Source organism: Chlorocebus sabaeus, chromosome 19 (assembly GCF_047675955.1).
Source record: "Chlorocebus sabaeus isolate Y175 chromosome 19, mChlSab1.0.hap1, whole genome shotgun sequence".
NCBI classification, from domain to species: domain Eukaryota; kingdom Metazoa; phylum Chordata; class Mammalia; order Primates; family Cercopithecidae; genus Chlorocebus; species Chlorocebus sabaeus.
The window spans coordinates 32,270,264-32,293,442 of record NC_132922.1 but is presented as its reverse complement, the minus strand read 5'-3'; positions in this window follow the sequence as shown (position 1 = coordinate 32,293,442).

Genomic DNA, 23,179 nt, shown 5'->3' with positions numbered 1-23,179 from the left:
GCTGCATTCCAGCCTGGGTGACAGAGCAAGACCCTGTCTCAAAAAAATAAATACAAAAGATTTTAAAAATAAAACACTTTTAATTTCTTAATTATTTTTTCTTTAGCAGCACATTGAGAAGTTGAGTACACTTTTTAAAACAGTTTTAGAATTACAGACAAATTGCCAAGACAGCAGAGTTCGCACATACCCTTGTACCTGGCTTCCTTCTTATGAACATCTTAAATTAGTATGGTAAATTGCTACAGGTAAAAACCTGGCTAGGGATGGTACCTCACGCCTATGATCCCAGCACTTTGGGAAGCCAAAGTGGGAGGATTACTTGAGTCTTGGAATTCAAGACTAGCATGGGAAATACAGTGAAACCTTGTTTCAGTTTAAAAAAAATTTTAAGGCCGGGAGCGGTGGCTCACACCTATAATCCCAGCACTTTGGGAGGCCAAGGCGGGCAGATGACCTGAGGTCGGGGGTTCGAGACCAGCCTGACCAACATGGAGAAACCTCGTCTCTATTAAAAATACAAAATTAGCCAGACGTGGTGGCGCGCGCCTGTAATCCCAGCTACTCGGGAGGCTAATGCAGAAGAATCGCTTGAAACCAGGAGGCAGAGGCTGCGGTGAGCTGAGATCTTACCACTGCACTCCAGCCTGGCCAAGAAGAGCAAAACTCCGTCTCAAAAAAAAATATTTAACGAAAAAATTTTTGGAGAGGTGGGGTCTTGCCCTGTTGACCAGGCTGGAGCATAGTGGCACAGTCACAGCTCACTGCAGCCTCAAACTCCTGGGCTCAAGCAATTCTCCCTCCTCAACCTCCCTAGCAGCTTGGCCTGTAAGTGCATACCACCATGCTGACTAACCAAAAGAAAAAAAAAAAATCTTAGAGAGATGTAGTCTCGCTATATTGCCCAGGCTAGTCTCACACTCCTGACCTCAGGATCTTCCCACTTTAGCCTCCCAAAGTACTAGGATGTGAGTCACCATCCCCGGCACCAATAAACCAATACCGATACATTATTATACATTATTATCAACTAAGGTTCATCTTTACTATTCTTTACTATTTCCCCTGTCCTTTTCCTGTCCCAAGATCTCATCCAGGAGACCATACTATGTTTAGTTTTTAAGTCTCCTCAGGATTGCCGGAGTGCAGTGACTCTATCTCAGCTCATTGCAACTTCCGACCTCTGAGTTCAAGCGATTCTCCTGCCTCAGCCTCCCAAGTTGCTGGGATTACAGGCTCCTGCCACCATGCCCGGCTAATTTGTTTGTTTTTTGAGAGGGAGTCTCCCTGTCGCCCAAGCTGGAGTATAGTGGGGCAATCTTGGCTCACTGCAACCTCCGCTTCCTGGGTTCAAACGATTCTCCTGCCTCAGCCTCCTGAGTAGCTGGGATTACAGGTGTGTGCCACCACACGCTGGTTTTATTTTTTTTGAGACAGAGTTTGAGATGGGGTTTCACCATGTTGGCCAGGCTGGTCTCGAACTCCTGGCCTCAGGTCATCCACCCACCTCAGCCTCCCAAAGTGCTGGGATTACAGGTGTGAGCCACCTGCCCAGCTTGGCTAGTTTTTTGTTTTTTTAATGCAGTAGCTGGGGTCTTGCTATGTTGCCCAGGCCTCCCAAAGTGCTAGGATTACAGGCGTGAGCCACCGCTCCTGGCCTAGGAGGTCACTGTGATACCCTGTTTGAAGGGGATGGGGCCTGGACAGGACAGAGGCTGTGATGGGAGCCCCCTCTTCCCTTCCCATCTATGACTCTCACTGCTCTTACCCAGTTTTCTATGCTTCCAGTTTAAGTTTTAAATTCTATTTTTTTAGAGACAGGGTCTCAGTCTGTTGTCCAGGCTGGAATACAGTGGTGTGATCACAGCTCACTGCAGACTCCATTCCTAGGTGCAAGTGATCCTCTCGCCTCAGCCTTACAAGCAGCTGAGATGATGTGCATGGGCCACCACGCTGTGCTAGTTATTAATTATTGGGTAGAGACAGGGTCTCCTTTGATTGCCCAGACTCGTCTCAAACTCCTGGTCTCAAGCATCCTCGCACCTTGCCCTTCCAAAGTGCTGGGATTACAGGCGACCCCCGCTCTGCCTCTCCAGTCCCTGACCATCCCCACAGGCCAGCCCCAAAAAGCCTAGCAACGAGGGAGCCAGGCTAGGACAGGAAACACGCAGCAACCTCCTCTCACGCCCATTTTTTTGGGGGCAGGCGTGGGAGGACCTAGGCCTGCTGTGTATGCAGTAATGCCTGCACCTGATCTGCCAGTCGATACTGGAGTGTCCAGTGCCATCCAGGGCACCATACTACTCTACGCTGTGCCCGTAGTTCCACACACAGCTCATGTTGCCTGAGAACAGGAGGCTGAAGAGAGGAAGGGGTGGGCCAGGGCCCCAGGCCACCCTGGGCTCCAGGAACCCAGGCTCACCTCCTAGGAGATGGCATGGGGAAGGGGGTGGCCTGCCCAATGGTCTGCAGCTCCTGCAGTGACAGCTGGTTGAGGGCAAACCCCTTGGTCTCAGCTATGAACATGGCTTTCCCTGGAGGCCTCATGGGCCCTGTGGAAAGGCATCTGAGTGCCGGACAAAGTGGCACTGAGGCAGCTTCGTCCATGCCCTGATCTTCCTCCAGGGCCTGCGCCCCTGGCTTTTTTTTGTTGTTTGATACAAAGTCTCGTTCTGTTGCCCAGGCTGGAGGGCAGTGGCGTGAACTCACCTCACTGCAATCTCCACCTCCCTGAAGGAGAGGAGGAGCAGGGGCTCAGGTGGAGGCTCAGGCAAGGTCTACCTGTGACACTGGGACCCTGCAGGCCTGGGTCACCCCTGGAAAAAGTGTCGTCCTGCAGCAGTCCACCTGAATGAGGGATCCAGTGATCTCCCAGGAGAAATCGGTCTTAAGGGAAAAAGAGGCCGGATGTGGGGCCGTGTGAACCAAGGACTGGGTCTGAGCTGTGGGGCCTCGGGGGTGAGGCTTTGCCTGGAACACCCGAAGCCTAAGCCTCTGTCACTCAGCATCTCCGAGCGGGGCCGGGACAGGGGAGGAGGCCCGCGTTGGGTATGACTTGGCCATGGGAGGTTTCGTGTGAGGACCCCAGAAATAGCTGGGGCTCATTTAAGGGCTGCTCCTAGCAGCTGAGATGCCCTGCTCCTCATTCAAGTAGAGAGGGCAGAGGCAGAGGTGCTGTGAGTGATGGTCCTGTTCTCTTACTGTTTTCTGTTTTTAGAGACAAGGTCTCATTCTCGATCATAGCTCACTGCCACCTCAATCTCCTGGGCTCAAGAGATCCTCCTGCCTAAGCCTCCTGAGTAGCTGGGACCACAGGAACATGCCACCATGTCCAGCTAATTTTTAATTTTTTGTAAAAATAGGGTCTTGCTATATTGCCCAGGGTGGTCTGAAACTCCTGGGTTCAAGCAATCCTCCTGCCTTGGCCTTCCAAAGGGCTGGGATTCCAAATGTGAACCACCACACCTGGCCTGTTTTTTGTTGTTTTTGAGATGGCGTTTCACTCTTGTTGCCAAGGCTGAAGTGCAAGGGTGCGATCTTGACTCACTGCAACTTCCATCTTCCAGGTTCAAGATTCTCCTGCCTCAGCCTCCCAAGTAGCTGGGATTACAGGCATCCGCCACCACGCCCAACTAGTTTTTGTATAGTAGAGACAGGGTTTCACTATCTGTCGACTAGGCTGGTCTCGAACCCTGAGCTCACGTGATCCACCTACCTCGGCCTCCCAAAGTGCTGGGATTGCAGGCGTGAGCCACTGCGCTCGGCCTAGACTGTTGTTGAAGCCTGTTTTCCTCTTCTCGTTCCTCAGTTCATTTCTTTTCTTTTACAACCTCCCCCAATCACTGCTCTGCCTATCCGAAAGCTATGCTTGGCACTGGACTGAACAGAACCCCCTAGCCTCAAGTTCCAAACCCACGCCCTCCAACAGCCAGGCTTTCATATGGGAAGCTTCAAAGCCTTGTGACAGCCTGGCTGAACCTCTCCAGCCTGGGCGCCCCCTCCAATTCCTGCCCCTGAAAACAGACATCTCCTCAGGCCACCTGCCAAAGAAGCCTGTCCAGAAGCCTCAGGCACCCGCTCCTGGAAGGCTGTACTCTTCACCTTCACAACAAAGGGCATGTCCACCCAGTCCTGCTAAGCACACTCCTGTGCCCCTGGGCCCTGAACTGTCTGTTGCTCAGGCTGGGATGCCTTCTCAGTCTTCCGCCTGCTGCAGACTTGGCTCAGCTTAAAGCACTCCATGAAACTGGGGTGTGGCATCTGCCTCAAGGAGCATTTCTACAACCTCTGTTGCCTCTACCGCAAAAAACTCCACCTCTGAACGCTGAATGAGAACTGCATGATTGTAAGGAAGAAAAGGGGGTGGGCGTTGCGGCTCACACCTATAATCCCAGAACTTTGGGAGGCTGAGGCAGCCGGATCACTGAAGGCCAGGAGTTCGAGGCCAGCTTGGCCAACATGGTGAAATTCCGTCTCTACCGAAAATATAAAAATTAGCTGGGCACAGTTGGTTAGCCTATAATCCCAGCACTCTGGGAGGCCGAGGCAGGCACCTGAGGTCAGGACTCTAAGACCAGCCTGACCAACATGGTGAAACCCTATCTTTACTTAAAAAAATGCAAGTTGGCCGGGCGCGGTGGCTCAAGCCTGTAATCCCAGCACTTTGGGAGGCCGAGACGGGCGGATCACGAGGTCAGGAGATCGAGACCATCCTGGCTAACACAGTGAAACCCCGTCTCTACTAAAAACACAAAAAACTAGCCGGGCGAGGTGGCGGGCGCCTGTAGTCCCCGCTACTCGGGAGGCTGAGGCAGGAGAATGGCGTAAACCCGGGAGGCGGAGCTTGCAGTGAGCTGAGATCCGGCCACTGCACTCCAGCCTGGGCGACAGAGCAAGACTCCGTCTCAAAAAAAAAAAAAAAAAAAAAAAAAAAGAAAAGTTCCACAGCTGTGAAGAGAGGCTAATGGTGGGGGAGCAGGGGCAGAAACTGGGAAATGGATACATGGATACAATGTTACACTCAGATGACAGGAATAAATTCAGCTGTTCTACTTCACAGCAGGGTGTCTAGACTTAACAGTATCCCACCATATTTTCCAAAAAAGCCTGAAAAGAAGGACTCTGAATATTACAACCACAGAGAACTAATAAAGAATAACTACACAAGGTAACAGAGACAGTCAATGCCTTCCTTTGATCATTACACAAGGTATATATGCATGGATTAAAATGTCCCACTCTGCTCTTTAACTGTATACTTTTACTATAGGACAAATTGTTTTTAAGGACATAGAAAGAAACAATGCTGAAGTTCATGTGAGACCAGGAAATGCCCTGTATTTCCAAAGCAATTCTGAGAAATTGAAACTACATTGGATGCATCACACACTCTGATTTGAAATTTCACTCAAACTCTGGGGACCTGCTTCCACATGGATGAGTGGAAGAGAACACAGAACCTGAAGTAAATCCACACACCTCATACCACCTGATGCTGGATGAAATACACAATGATTAAGTAATGGGGAAAGAACTCCCGTTTCAATAGTCTTGGGGATAAATGGCGAGCCATGTGCAGAAGAGTAAATAACACTAGGCCTCTACTTCTCACCATCTACCAAAGTTCACTCAGATGAATGAAGGATGTAAATGGAAGACCTCAAAGTACAGAAAGCCTACAAGAGACCCTAGGAAATACCCTTCAACATCAGCTTTGACAAAGCATTTATATGTCTAAGACCCCACATGACACTGCAACAAAAGCAATAATCGACACGTGGGACCTAATACACTAAAGAGCCACCACACAACACAAGAAATTACCCACAGAGTAAACAGACGACATACAGGATGAGAGAAAATGTTCCCGAACTATGCACCTGACCAAGGTTCTAATGTCCAGAATCTACCTTAAAGACCTTACACAAATCAATTAGCCAACCCCCCCAAATAATTAATAGGCAATGGATATAAGCACACACTTCTTGAAAGATGATATAAAAGCAACCAAAAATTTGAAAATATGCTGAACCTAATTGTCAGAGAAATATCAATCAAAAGCACAATGAGACATATCGCACGCTGGTCAGAATGACGATTATACAGTCAGGAAAAAAAAAGGACACTAGTGAGGCAGTAGAGAAGGGGGATACTGGTCCACCTTTAGTGAAAATGCAAAGTAGTTCAGACACCACAGAAAGCACTTTGGAGATTGCTCAAAGAACTTAAACCAGAACTACTATCTGACACAGCAAGCCCACCACTGGGATATACACAAAGGAAAATAAATCCTTCTGTCCAAAACACACATGCACACAAATGGTCTTGGCGGGACTATTTACAATGGCAAATACGTGAAATCAACCGAGGCACCCATCAACAGTGGATCAGAAAAGGAAAATGTGGTACATATATACCACAAAAAACTAGGCAGCCATAAAAAACAAAAAACAAAAAATGAGGAAATCATGCCCTTGGCAGCAACATGAAAGGAGCTGGAGGCCATTATCTAAAGGCAAAGAAGGAAAAACCAGAACACCAAATGCCACGTTCTCACTTCTAAGGTGGAGCTAACATTGAATACACCCTATCCAACAGACACTGATCACTATCAGACAAAAAAGGAAGAAGGGGCGAGGTATGGGCTAAAGACTTAGCCAGTGGGTCCACCCACTCCCTGCGTGGTAAGGTCTCTGGGACCCCAGTCTCAGTGTCATGCATTATACCAAAGGCAGTAACTAATCTGTGTTTGTACCTTTTAGTCTATAATAAATGTAGAAATTAGTTTTTTTTTTTGTTTTTTGGTTTTTTTTGAGACGGAGTCTCGCTTTGTCACCCAGGCTGGAGTGCAGTGGCGCGATCTCGGCTCACTGCAAGCTCAGCCTCCCCGGTTCACGCCATTCTCCTGCCTCAGCCTCCGAGTAGCTGGGACTACAGGTGCCGCCACCACGCCCGGCCAATTTTTTGTATTTTTAGTAGAGACGGGGTTTCACCGAGTTAGCCAGGATGGTCTCGATCTCCTGACCTCGTGATCCACCCGCCTCGGCCTCCCAAAGTGCTGGGATTACAGGCGTGAGCCACCGCGCCCGGCGAAATTACTTAACAAATACAAACTTAGAAGCTAAAACAATGAATGAAAAACACAAACTTTTATAATTATCCAAACAATCATTTACTGGCATAAAGTAAGAAACTGGACAGAATCAGTAAACCAAATACTCAACCCCAATTACATACAGTGAACACATTTTTCAAAAGAACAACAAAAAGACAATGGGCAAAGGACCGCCTGTTCAATAGATGATTCTGAGTAGACTGAACATTCACAAGCAAAACACTGAAATAGGACCGTCATGTCATGCCAACACAAAAATCAATGCAAAATACGTTAAAGGCCTAAAATTCAATTCTGACACCACAAAACTACTACAAGAAAACATACGGTGCGCATTTATTTTCGAAAAGTAATACGTGCACATAGGCTGCTAAAGGTATTTTTAAAAAATTAAAACAAAGGAAATACTCTAAGAAAACACACACAATGTAATGGCTAGGCATTTTCACTAAAAAGCTGGGCACCCGCTTACACAGAACAGTGGAACAGATTAGAAGACCCAGATACAAACCTGCACACCTGAAATCATCTGATACTTGAAAATAAAACAACAAAAATAAGCAATGGAGAAAGGATTCCCTATCAGTAAGTGGTGTTGGGATCAGTGGCTACCTAGATGCAGAAGAAATAACACTGGGCCCGTGTCTCACCATGTACAGAAAGCAACTCAAATTGAATCAAAGATTGAAATGCAAAATCCTGGGCTGGGTGTGGTGGCTCATGCCTGGAATCCAAGCACTCTGGGAGGCCAAAGCAGGCGGATGACTTGAGGTCGGAAAGTTCGAGACCACCCTGGCCGACATGATGAAACCCTGTCTACTTAAAAAGCAAAACTTAGTTGGGTATGGTGGCATGTACCTGTACTCCGAGCTACTTGGGAGACTGATGCACAAGAATCACTTGAACCCCGAAGGTGGAGGGTGCAGTGAGCCAAGATCGCTCCATTGCATTCCAGCCTGTATGACACAGCGAGACTCGGTCTGTAAATAAATACAAAAATACATAAAAATCCAAGACCTGAAACTATAAAAAAATCCTGCACTAGGCCGGGCGCGGTGGCTCACGCCTGTAATCCCAGCACTTTGGGAGGCCGAGGCGGGCGGATCACAAGGTCAGGAGATCGAGACCATGGTGAAACCCCGTCTCTACTAAAAAATAGAAAAAAAAATTAGCCGGGTGCAGTGGTGGGCGCCTGTAGTCCCAGCTACTCGGGAGGCTGAGGTAGGAGAATGGTGTGAACCCGGGAGGCGGAGCTTGCAGTGAGCCGAGATTGCGCCACTGCACTCCAGCCTGGGCGACAGAGCAAGACTCCGTCTCAAAAAAAAAAAAAAAAAAAAAAAATCCTGCACGAGAATCTAGCAAATACCCTTCTCGACAGAGGTTTTGGCAAAGCATTTATATGTCAAGTCCCCAAAAGCAATGGCAACAAAAGCAATTACTGATAAGTGAGACCTAGTACTCAAAAGAGCTGCTGCGCAAGAAAAAACCACAGAGTCAGCACACAGCCTATAGAATGAGGGAACACATTCCCCAATTATGCATCTGAAAAATGTCTAATTTCCAGGATTTATGTAAACAGCTTCAACAAATAAAATCAGAAGAAAAAAAAAAACCCAACTTGTAAATGGGCAAGGGACATGAACACACACTTAAAAGAAGGTGTACCGGTAACCAATGAGAATAAAAACATGCTCGATCTCAATGATTATCAGAGAAATGCAAATTCAGAAACATACTGAGATACCATCTCACACTGGTCAGAATGGCAATTATGACACACAGTCCACAACAACAGAGGCTGGTGGGGAGATGAGCAAAGAAATGCAGGTCCACTGTAGGGGGAAATGCAAACTAGTTCAGACTCCCTAGAGAGCACAGTGTGGATATTTCTCAAAGAACGTAAAAGAGAACTACCACCCAACGCTGCAACCCCACTCCTGAGAATCTATCGAAAGGAAAATCCTTCCATCCAAAACACACACGTACTCGCATGTTCACGGCAGTACTACTCACAATGGTAAAGACATGGAATCAGCCGTGGTGCCCATCAGCAGTGGATCAGAGAAAGGAAATGGGTACATACACACCATGGAACACTACACAGCCATGAAAAACAAATCCATGCCCTTACCAGAAACCTGGACAGAGCTATAGGCCATTATGCCAAAAGGTAAGAACGGAAAACCACAATTTTCAAAACAGTCAGTTGTGAATATTCTCTCCACAGAGAAATCATAAGTTTGGAGCTCACAGAGATGCCAGACACCGCGACTTCATGATGATGCTATGTTTACACAGATCAAACTGTGCCTTGCACTTGCTAGTTATACACACAGACTATACGACAATGAAACTGCTGTCCCATTTTGGTAACACTCATTCTCACCAGAGACAGATGCTATCTCAGTGTGGTTTTGATTGACTTCTCGTGAGGATCAGTAATGTTGATTCAGAATCTTTTACCTGTGCATCCTTCTCAGGTCTTCAGGTCCTTTGCCCAGTCTTACATGTCACATTGAAACAAGCTCACAATAACCTGGCAAACATCACTAACCACAAGCAAAATGTAAATCAAAACCACACTTAGACACCATCTCATTCTAATTGGAATGAATATTAACATAAAGAGGAAAAAAAAAAACCCTTGAAAGAAAGGGAAACGCTGGTGTGTTTCGAGAGAGAGAGAGAGACACTCTTCTAAACAGTTCGTGAGAAGGTAAACTAGCACACACGCTACAGAAACCACTTGGAGGTTCCTCCAAACCTTAAAATACTCCAACTACCATTTCAACCGGCAATTCTACTACCAGGAACACACTCAAAGTCACTGCAATCAGGACACCAAAGATAGATCTACCCACCCATGTGGATTCCAGCACTGTTCCCAAGAGCCAGTGTAAGCACCAACCTACCTGCTTATCCACAGACGAAGGGAGAAAGAAGCTGCTCCACATGTACACACCGGGATACTCTTCAGACAGAAAATCACAATGACATCATAATGTGGGGAACCACAGGGTTGCACCTGGAGGACATGATGGTAAATTAAATGAGCAAGCGGGGAGAGAAACAAACCTTGAGTCATCTCACACATGTAGAATCTGAGAAACTCTATCTCAAAGACCTGGCAAGCACAATATTGGTTTGCAGAGATTGGGGGAAAAGAGGAGTAATGGGCAGGGATTGCAAATGGGAAAATGAGAGGAAGAAAATTCTGTTGTTTTATTCCAGTGCAGGGTGACCAGTGTTAACAGTAAAGGCACATCACTTTCAACGCAACTTGACAGGAGAATACTGAAGGGTCTCACCATAAAGGAATAAACAATGAGAAAAGGTAACAGAAACACTAAGTACCCTGATTTCATCATTTCACAATGTATGCATCGACCATAATGCCCTATTCTACCGTCTCATTGTATTGTTCCTTTACTATGCAACACATTTGTTGCAAGAAATAGAAATAGGCGATGCTAATATTCATGTGGGACCATGAAGCACCCTGAGTTTCATCCTCCACAATCCTGAGACATCCAGACTACATTGGACACATCACACTTCCAGATTTCAAATTTCATGGAGAAGCTAGGAACCGGCTTCCACATAGAGCAGTGGAACACAAGGGAGGACCAAGAAGTAAAACCACACACTGAAAACTATCTGATCTAACACAGAACCCACCAAAGTACGCAAAGGCAAAAGGACACCCTATTCAATCAACGGTGCTGAAATAAGTGGCTAGCCATGTGCAGAAGAGTAACACTAGGGCCCTACCTCTCACCAGACACCAAGAGGAACTCAAGATGAATAAAACATATAAACATAAAAACTCAAACTATTAAAATCCTACTGGAAAACTTGTGAAATATCCTTCTCCACATAGGCTTTGGCAAAGAATTTAGATGGCTAAGTCCTGAAGAGTAACGGCAACAAAAACAGAAATTGACCAGTCAGACTGAATACCTGAAAGAGCTGCTGCAAAGCAAAAGAAACTACCAACAGAGTTAACAGCGCACACAATGGGAGAACACGGTCCCAAACTGTGCATCTGAACAACGTCTAATATGCAGAATCTACAAGGCCCTTCAACAAGTCAACCAGGGAATATCCCATTAATAAATGGGCAAGAGACATGAACACACACTTCTTAAAAGTCAATGTACAAGCAACCAACAAATAGAAAAACATGCTCAAACTCACTATCAGAGAGCTGCCAATCAAAATCATGACAAGATGCCATCCCACGGAGGTCACAATGCTGAGGACTACACAGACAAGAAACACATGCTGGCGAGACAGCCGAGGAAAGGAAACGCTAGTACGCTTTTGGGGAAGGGGAGGGGATGAAAACTAGTACAGACACCGTTGAAAGCTGATCGGGGATTTCTCAAAGAGCTGAAAATAGAACTACCACCTCACCCAGAAAGCCCACTCCTCTGCATCTACCCAAAGGAAAATCAATCCTTCTATCCAAAAGACACAGGCACCTGTATGTTCATGGCAGTATTTTTCACAATGTCAAAGACATGGAATCAACCTAGCCATCAACAGTGGATGAGAGACTGGCACAATGGCTTACACTTGTAATTCTAGCACTCTGGGAAGCCGAGGCACGTGGATCGCTTCAGTTTAGTATCTGAGACCAGCCTGGGCAAAATGGTGAGATCCCATCACTACAATAATAAAAAAATTAGCCGGATGTGGTGGTGGACACCTGTAGACCTATCTAATCCAGAGGCTCACGTGGGAGGATCACCTGACAACAGAAGGTGGAAACTGCAGGCCAGTGTCATAAGTGAACTAAGGCCCAAGTAGTAAACCAAATGCCACATGTTCTCACTTATAAGTGGGAGCTAAACTTTGAATGGACTCAAACATAAAGAAGAGAACAACAGACACCGGGAATGACCACAGACCAATAAAAAAACGGGAGAGGGAGCGTGTGCTGAAGACCCACCCTGAGGTCCCTCTGCTCACTGCCTGGATTACGGGATTGTTGGGACCCCAAGTCTCAGTGTCATGCAATTAACAGATGTAACTAACTTGCATATGTACCTTTTAATCTCTAATAATAAGAGTAGAAAGCATTAAAAGAAAAATCCAAGGTAAGAACCAAAGAAAATAATCAATCAAAAAACAATCTGTAGTTATCCAAACAATCCATGACTGTCACAAACACAGAACGAGGACCTAGGTGACACAATGAGGCAGCCGAATACTCTATTCAACATGATATGTAGGGAACACATTTTTCAAAACCCCAAAAATATACAATGGGAAAGGGAGAGTCTGGTTCAATTATCGATTTTGAGAAAACTGAATATCCACAGGAAAAACACTGAAATAGGACCCTTACAATGCACAATACACAAAATCAACACAAAATGAAGTGAAGACCTAAACTCAATCTTGAAACTGTAAAGGTCCTATAAGAAAACACAGAGTGGGTGTATATTTTAGGAAACCCTCGATCTACACAAACAGGCTGCAAAAGGTAAAAAAGCATCATAACACTAAAAAAAAAAGTAGGGAACCTACACCCATAGACAATGCAAGGCTTGTCTCCGTGTGTGTGCGCGTGCGCCCACACGTTTTTCTGTTTCATGGAAGTGGGGCGTTGAACACAAAAATCACTGCTAAATACGCAACTATAACCATATGTGACTAGGGACACTTTACAAATTCTACAGGGAAAAGGAAACAATGAAACAAAAAAAAGGAATCCTAAAGACTGGGAGAAAAGATAAAAAATCCTAACCCTGAAAGAGGTTGTTATCTAACACATACAATAAAGTGATATGACTAAGTGAAAAACAACAACAATAAAAACAACAAATATCCAAGGTAAAAGGATCTAAATAGACCTGAGTGAAAGATGGCAGAAAACTGACCCACAGGTGACAGTTCCTCAATATCACTAATCCTCACAAAAACGTGAATCAAAACCATACTCGGTTACCATCTAATTCCACCTACAATGAGTATTACAACAGACAAAAATCAAAATTGTTGAAGGCAATGGTCAGTGTATACTTGCAGGAAAAAAAAAAACTCTTCCACACACTTGGTGGAATTAAAATTACTGTACATGCTACAAAAACTTTTGGAAGTTCCTTAAAAAAGTAAAAGGTAGGCCGGGCACAGTGGCTCACACCTGTAATCTCAATACTTTGGAAGGCCGAGGCAGGTGGATCACATGAGGTCAGGAGTTCAAGACCAGGCTCACCAACACGGCAGGGATTGGTAACGGGTACAGAGTGATGCTCAGATACGAGGAATCCATTCTGGTGTTCTATTGCACAGCAAGGTGACTAGGTGACTAGGGTCAACAGAATCTAGAAAAATGTTTCAAAATTAGTTGGAAAACATGGTTCTGAATATTCTCTTCACAGAGAAAAAATAATGATGGAAGATCACAGACATGCCAGATACGATGATTTCATCATGATGCTACCTATAGATATCTCAAAATGTCCCTTGTACCTTGGGTTGTGTGTGTATGTGTGGGTATAATGTATACTCTATAGAAACAAACTGCCATCAAATGTTGGTAGTATTCATTCTAACCAGAGTGAGATGAAATCTGGTGTGATTTTCACTTATGCTTTTGTGTGCATCAGCAATGGTGGGAATCTTCTCTTTGACCTGTGCATAAATCTCATGTCTTCAGGTCCTCTGCCCAATCCTAAACAACAAATTATAAACAAATTCACAATAACTTAGCAAGTACCATTTATACACACAAAAAAAAATCAAACACACACTCAGATTCCATCTCACTCTACATGCAATGGATGCTACAAGAAAAAAATTGAAAAATATTAAAAGACAAAAAGTCACAGATTTTCAGAGGAGGAACTTGTCTCCACAGCTAGTAGGGTATGGTAAACTAGCATGCACATTACAGAAACCACTTGGATGTTCCTTGAAATCGTAAAACCACAACTACCATTTTATCTAGTAATTCTATTACTAGGTATATACACAGAGCACATGATCAGGACATGGAAGAGATGATCTGTCATCCCAGGTGGAATTCAGCCCTATGCACAAAAGCCAAGATAAGCAATCAGCCTCCGTGTCCATCCACAGATGAAGGGATGAAGAATCTCTAGTACACAGACACAGTGGAATACTTTTGAGCCATCAAAATTCCTGGAATCCTATCATTTCCAGCAACATGGCTGCACCTGGAGATATTCTGTTCAATCAAATCAGAAACGCAGACAAAGACCAAACCTGCATGTTTTCACTTGTGTGGGAGCTGAAAATTTTAACTCACCGAAGGTGAAAATACAGCAGTGGTCACCACAGACTAGGTGGAGGAGAGGACATCAAGGATTGGCAATAGGTACACAGAGAGTTACAGGAGAGGAATACATTCTGGTGTTCCAGTCAAAGTAGGGCGACAATACTTAACAATATGGTCGTGCTGTTTTCAAAAGAGCTACCAAGGAGGATACTGAATGTTCACACATCGAAGATTATCAAACCTATACATGCTCAGAAGCATGGGAAACTCCCTGATTTTATCCATACTCAAGCTATACAAACAAGTATCACAATGTCCCAATGCACCCCTAATTCTGGACAGAAAGTACGAAACAAATGTTTTATGAAATGCTAATGATACATGGCTAGAAATTCACATGGAACCACCAAAGGCCCAAAGAACCTGAATATGCAAAGCAATCCAAGGGAATACAAACTCAGTTGGAGGCTGCACATTCCCCAATTTCAAAACACATGTAAAACCTCCACTCATTCAACGACTACAGTAGCAGCATAAAAATGAATCCATGAACCTAGGGACATAAAGAGAACCTAAACGCACACCTATATGCAATCAACACATTTTTTTCAAAGGAACGCCTAGAAGATGTAATGAGGCCGGGTGCTGTGGCTCACACCTGTACTCCCAGCGCTTTCAGAGACTCAGTTGGGCAGATCACTTGAGGTCAGGAGTTTCAGACCAGCCTGGCCAAAATGGTGAAATTCCATCTCTAGTAAAAATATAAAAAATACTAGTCATGTGTGCTGGTGCACACCAGCAATCCCATCCACTTGGGAAGACGAAGCACGAGAATCTCTTGAAGCAAGGATGCTGATGTTGTGGAGAGCTGAGATCTCGCCACTGCACTCTAGTCTGGGTGACAGTATGAGTGGGACCTGCGTCTCGAAGGGAAAAAAGAGGAGATGAGGAATCACCAGTCTTCAATTGAGCAGTGTGAAATGACTGAATAGCCACATACAAAAGAATGAAATAAGACCTTGATGTTACACAATACACAAACAGAAACTCAAAATACATTAAACCCTAAACACAAGACCTAACAGTGTAAAACTGCTACAGGAAAACACAGAGTGAGCTTAAGTTTAGGAAAACGTGAATCTAAGCTCACAGGATGTAAAAGCAAACAATAGAAAAAAAGACGGGGGGCGGAGCAAGATGGCCGAATAGGAACAGCTCCAGTCTCCAACTCCCAGCGCGAGCGACACAGAACACCGGCGATTTCTGCATTTTCAACTGAGGTACTGGGTTCATCTCACTGGGGAGTGCCAGACGATCGGTGATGGTCAGCTGCTGCAGCCCGACCAGCGAGAGCTGAAGCAGGGCGAGGCATTGCCTCACCTGGAAAGCGCAAGGGGGAAGGGAATCCCTTTTCCTAGCCAGGGGAACTGAGACACACAACACCTGGAAAATCGGGTAACTCCCACCCCAATACTGCGCTTTAAGCAGACAGGCACACCAGGAGATCATATCCCACACCTGGCCGGGAGTGTCCCACACCCACGGAGCCTCCCTCATTGCTAGCACAGCAGTCTGTGATCTACCGGCAAGGCAGCAGCGAGGCTGGGGGAGGGGCGCCCGCCATTGCTGAGGTTTAAGTAGGTAAACAAAGCTGCTGGGAAGCTCGAACTGGGTGGAGCTCACAGCAGCTCAAGGAAACCTGCCTGTCTCTGTAGACTCCACCTCTGGGGACAGGGCACAGTAAATAATAACAAACGCAGCAGCTCTGCAGACGCAAACGACTCTGTCTGACAGCTTTGAAGAGAGCAGTGGATCTCCCAACACGGAGGTTGAGATCTGAGAAGGGACAGACTCCCTGCTCAAGTGGGTCCCTGACCCCTGAGTAGCCTAACTGGGAGACATCCCCCACTAGGGGCAGTCTGACACCCCACACCTCACAGGGTGGAGTACACCCCTGAGAGGAAGATTCCAAAGCAAGAATCAGACAGGTACACTCGCTGTTCAGAAATATTCTATCTTCTGCAGCCTCTGCTGCTGATACCCAGGCAAACAGGGTCTGGAGTGGACCTCAAGCAATCTCCTACAGCTACAACCTACAGCTGAGGATCCTGACTGTTAGAAGGAAAACTATCAAACAGGAAGGACACCTACACCAAAACCCCATCAGTACATCACCATCATCAAAGACCAGAGGCAGATAAAACCACAAAGATGGGGAAAAAGCAGGGCAGAAAAGCTGGAAATTCAAAAAATAAGAGCGCATCTCCCCCGGCAAAGGAGCGCAGCTCATCGCCAGCAACGGATCAAAGCTGGACGGAGAATGACTTCGACGAGATGAGAGAAGAAGGCTTCAGTCCATCAAATTTCTCAGAGCTAAAGGAGGAATTACGTACCCAGTGCAAAGAAACTAAAAATCTTGAAAAAAAAGTGGAAGAATTGATGGCTAGAGTAATTAATGCAGAGAAGCTCACAAACGAAATGAAAGAGACGAAAACCATGGCACGAGAAATACGTGACAAATGCACAAGCTTCAGTAACTGTCTCGATCAACTGGAAGAAAGAATGTCAGCGATGGAGGATCAAATGAATGAAATGAAGCGAGAAGAGAAACCAAAAGAAAAAAGAAGAAAAAGAAATGAACAAAGCCTGCAAGAAGTATGGGATTATGTAAAAAGACCAAATCTACGTCTGATTGGGGTGCCTGAAAGTGACGGGGAAAATGGAACCAAGTTGGAAAACACTCTTCAGGATATCATCCAGGAGAACTTCCCCAACCTAGTAGGGCAGGCCAACATTCAAATCCAGGAAATACAGAGAACGCCACAAAGATACTCCTCGAGAAGAGCAACTCCAAGACACATAATTGCCAGATTCACCAAAGTTGAAATGAAGGAAAAAATCTTAAGGGCAGCCAGAGAGAAAGGTCGGGTTACCCACAAAGGGAAGCCCATCAGACTAACAGCAGATCTCTCGGCAGAAACTCTTCAAGCCAGAAGAGAGTGGGGGCCAATATTCAACATTCTTAAAGAAAAGAATTTTAAACCCAGAATTTTATATCCAGCCAAACTAAGTTTCATAAGTGAAGGAGAAATAAAATCCTTTACAGATAAGCAAATGCTTAGAGATTTTGTCACCACTAGGCCTGCCTTACAAGAGACCCTGAAGGAAGCACTAAACATGGAAAGGAACAACCGGTACCAGCCATTGCAAAAACATGCCAAAATGTAAAGACCATCAAGGCTAGGAAGAAACTGCATCAACTAACGAGCAAAATAACCAGTTAATATCATAATGGCAGGATCAAGTTCACACATAACAATCTTAACCTTAAATGTAAATGGACTAAATGCTCCAATTAAAAGACACAGACTGGCAAACTGGATAAAGAGTCAAGACCCATCAGTCTGCTGTATTCAGGAGACCCATCTCACACGCAGAGACATACATAGGCTCAAAATAAAGGGATGGAGGAAGATTTACCAAGCAAATGGAGAACACAAAAAAGCGGGGGTTGCAATACTAGTCTCTGATAAAACAGACTTTAAACCATCAAAGATCAAAAGAGACAAAGAAGGCCATTACATAATGGTAAAGGGATCAATTCAACAGGAAGAGCTAACTATCCTAAATATATATGCACCCAATACAGGAGCACCCAGATTCATAAAGCAAGTCCTTAGAGACTTACAAAGAGACTTAGACTCCCATACAATAATAATGGGAGACTTCAACACTCCACTGTCAACATTAGACAGATCAAGGAGACAGAAAGTTAACAAGGATATCCAGGAATTGAACTCATCTCTGCAGCAAGCAGACCTAATAGACATCTATAGAACTCTCCACCCCAAATCAACAGAATATACATTCTTCTCAGCACCACATCGTACTTACTCCAAAATTGACCACGTAATTGGAAGTAAAGCACTCCTCAGCAAATGTACAAGAACAGAAATTATAACAAACTGTCTCTCAGACCACAGTGCAATCAAATTAGAACTCAGGACTAAGAAACTCAATCAAAACCGCTCAACTACATGGAAACTGAACAACCTGCTCCTGAATGACTACTGGGTACATAACGAAATGAAGGCAGAAATAAAGATCTTCTTTGAAACCAATGAGAACAAAGATACAACATACCAGAACCTCTGGGACACATTTAAAGCAGTGTGTAGAGGGAAATTTATAGCACTAAATGCCCACAAGAGAAAGCAGGAAAGATCTAAAATTGACACTCTAACATCGCAATTAAAAGAACTAGAGAAGCAAGAGCAAACACATTCGAAAGCTAGCAGAAGGCAAGAAATAACTAAGATCAGAGCAGAACTGAAGGAGATAGAGACACAAAAAACCCTCCAAAAAATCAATGAATCCAGGAGTTGGTTTTTTGAAAAGATCAACAAAATTGACAGACCACTAGCAAGACTAATAAAGAAGAAAAGAGAGAAGAATCAAATCGACGCAATTAAAAATGATAAAGGGGATATCACCACCGACCCCACAGAAATACAAACTACCATCAGAGAATACTATAAACACCTCTATGCAAATAAACTGGAAAATCTAGAAGAAATGGATAATTTCCTGGACACTTACACTCTTCCAAGACTAAACCAGGAAGAAGTTGAATCCCTGAATAGACCAATAGTAGGCTCTGAAATTGAGGCAATAATTAATAGCCTACCAACCAAAAAAAGTCCAGGACCAGATGGATTCACAGCTGAATTCTACCAGAGGTACAAGGAGGAGCTGGTACCATTCCTTCTGAAACTATTCCAATCAATAGAAAAAGAGGGAATCCTCCCTAACTCATTTTATGAGGCCAACATCATCCTGATACCAAAGCCTGGCAGAGACACAACAAAAAAAGAGAATTTTAGACCAATATCCCTGATGAACATCGATGCAAAAATCCTCAATAAAATACTGGCAAACCGGATTCAGCAGCACATCAAAAAGCTTATCCACCATGATCAAGTGGGCTTCATCCCAGGGATGCAAGGCTGGTTCAACATTCGCAAATCAATAAACATAATCCAGCATATAAACAGAACCAAAGACAAGAACCACATCATTATCTCAATAGATGCAGAAAAGGCTTTTGACAAAATTCAACAGCCCTTCATGCTAAAAACGCTCAATAAATTCGGTATTGATGGAACGTACCTCAAAATCATAAGAGCTATTTATGACAAACCCACAGCCAATATCATACTGAATGGGCAAAAACTGGAAAAATTCCCTTTGAAAACTGGCACAAGACAGGGATGCCCTCTCTCACCACTCCTATTCAACATAGTGTTGGAAGTTCTGGCTAGGGCAATCAGGCAAGAGAAAGAAATCAAGGGGATTCAGTTAGGAAAAGAAGAAGTCAAATTGTCCCTGTTTGCAGACGACATGATTGTATATTTAGAAAACCCCATTGTCTCAGCCCAAAATCTCCTTAAGCTGATCAGCAACTTCAGCAAAGTCTCAGGATACAAAATTAATGTGCAAAAATCACAAGCATTCTTATACACCAGTGACAGTCAAACAGAGAGCCAAATCAGGAATGAACTTCCATTCACAATTGCTTCAAAGAGAATAAAATACCTAGGAATCCAACTTACAAGGGATGTAAAGGACCTCTTCAAGGAGAACTACAAACCACTGCTCAGTGAAATCAAAGAGGACACAAACAAATGGAAGAACATACCATGCTCATGGATAGGAAGAATCAATATCGTGAAAATGGCCATACTGCCCAAGGTAATTTATAGATTCAATGCCATCCCCATCAAGGTACCAATGAGCTTCTTCACAGAATTGGAAAAAACTGCTTTAAAGTTCATATGGAACCAAAAAAGAGCCCGCATCTCCAAGACAATCCTAAGTCAAAAGAACAAAGCTGGAGGCATCACGCTACCTGACTTCAAACTATACTATAAGGCTACAGTAACCAAAACAGCATGGTACTGGTACCAAAACAGAGATATAGACCAATGGAACAGAACAGAGTCCTCAGAAATAATACCACACATCTACAGCCATCTGATCTTTGACAAACCTGAGAGAAACAAGAAATGGGGAAAGGATTCCCTATTTAATAAATGGTGCTGGGAAAACTGGCTAGCCATAAGTAGAAAGCTGAAACTGGATCCTTTCCTTACTCCTTATACGAAAATTAATTCAAGATGGATTAGAGACTTAAATGTTAGACCTAATACCATAAAAATCCTAGAGGAAAACCTAGGTAGTACCATTCAGGACATAGGCATGGGCAAAGACTTCATGTCTAAAACACCAAAAGCAACGGCAGCAAAAGCCAAAATTGACAAATGGGATCTCATCAAACTAAAGAGCTTCTGCACAGCAAAAGAAACTACCATCAGAGTGAGCAGGCAACCTACAGAATGGGAGAAAATTTTTGCAATCTACTCATCTGACAAAGGGCTAATATCCAGAACCTACAAAGAACTCAAACAAATTTACAAGAAAAAAACAAACAACCCCATCCAAAAGTGGGCAAAGGATATGAACAGACATTTCTCAAAAGAAGACATTCATACAGCCAACAGACACATGAAAAAATGCTCATCATCACTGGCCATCAGAGAAATGCAAATCAAAACCACAATGAGATACCATCTCACACCAGTTAGAATGGCGATCATTCAAAAGTCAGGAAACAACAGGTGCTGGAGAGGATGTGGAGAAATAGGAACACTTTTACACTGTTGGTGGGATTGTAAACTAGTTCAACCATTATGGAAAACAGTATGGCGATTCCTCAAGGATCTAGAACTAGATGTACCATATGACCCAGCCATCCCATTACTGGGTATATACCCAAAGGATTATAAATTATGCCGCTATAAGGACACATGCACACGTATGTTTATTGCAGCACTATTCACAATAGCAAAGACTTGGAATCAACCCAAATGTCCATCAGTGACAGATTGGATTAAGAAAATGTGGCACATATACACCATGGAATACTATGCAGCCATAAAAAAGGATGAGTTTGTGTCCTTTGTAGGGACATGGATGCAGCTGGAAACCATCATTCTTAGCAAACTATCACAAGAACAGAAAACCAAACACCGCATGTTCTCACTCGTAGGTGGGAACTGAACAATGAGATCACTTGGACTCGGGAAGGGGAACATCACACACCGGGGCCTATCATGGGGAGGGGGGAGGGGGGAGGGATTGCATTGGGAGTTATACCTGATGTAAATGACGAGTTGATGGGTGCAGCACACCAACATGGCACAAGTGTACATATGTGGCAAACCTGCACGTTGTGCACATGTACCCTACAACTTGAAGTTTAATAATAATAAATAAATTAAAAAAAAAAAAAAAAAAGAAAAAAAGACATACAGAAAAAAAACCACTTCCAACAACAGAAGTCAAAAATTCTAGTTTTTGTTATTGACCTTACCTTACAAAAACAGTCACTGCTAGCCAGGCACGGTGGCTCACGCCTGTAAACCCAGGACTTTGGGAGGCCGAGGTGGGCGGATCACTTGAGGTCAGGAGTTTGAGACCAGCCTGGCCAACATGATGAAACCCTGTCTCTACTAAAAATAAAAAAATCAGCCGGGAGCAGTGGTGCACGCCTGTAGTCCCAGCTACTCAGGAGGCTGAGACAAGAGAATTGCTAGAACCTGGGAAGCGGAGGTTACAGTGAGCGAAAATCGTGACACCCCACTCCAGTCTGGGAAACAGAGTGAGACTTTGTCTTAAAAAAAATAAAATAAAAAGGGAAAAACAAAAATAAAAAATCACAACTAAAATAATCAAGAAACAAAAACACAAAACAACCTGAAGAAGTTTTACACAGTAAGGAAAACAATGCACCAACCAACACTCATAAGGCATTCCTCAGACAGAAAGGATATTACGAGGAATCATGTATCTAGAAGTGGTTGTTATCTGACATTAGGTAGGAACTAACATCCCCCTGAGGAGCAAAACACCCAAAGACAAGCAACCCAGCCGTAACTGGGCAACAAACCTGAACAGGCATTACTGAAAAGGCAATACGCAATTCACTAACAGGAAAAAAAAAGTCATTCTTACCATTGCTAGTCATCTCTAAATCTTAAATAACCACACTCAGATACAAACTCACTCTAATTCTAACAAAAAATAAAAACCAATTATTTCACATGAATGCCCCAGGGACACCTGCATGCACTGATACTCTTACACAGTGTTGAGAAAAATCACCATTACCATAGGTACTACGAAAACCTCTTAGAACTTCCCAAACAATCACAAAGCTAGCTACCACTTCATCTAGCAATTCCAACAGTGGGTATATACTTACGGACAGAGAAATCACTATATGGAAGTCAAAACTGCTTTCCCAGGTTGGGCACACACCTCTACTCCCAGCTATTCAGGAGGCTGAGGAGGGAGAATCACTTGAACACAGGAGATGGAGGTTGCAGTGAGCTGAGATGGCACCATTGCACTCCAGCCTGGGCAACAAGAGATAAATTCTGTCTCCATAAAACAAAAACAAAAAACCAGGTAAAAGAATGGGTTTCTCAACATCAGTGTTTGAGATCAACTCATCTCAAACATGTGAATGAAAACCACACTCAGGCACCATCTCAATCTGACTGATATGAATATTGCCAAAAAGCAAGACTGCGTTTGAAATAACGCAAAGGCTGGTGAGAAGGCAAAGAAAGGGATAATCTTACACACTACTGGGTGTAACTTTAATTAGGATGCATTCTAGGGAAAACAGTGGAAGGTCCCTGAACAAATTAAACATGTGCCTAACATGTTATGTCATCATCCCACCCGTGGCT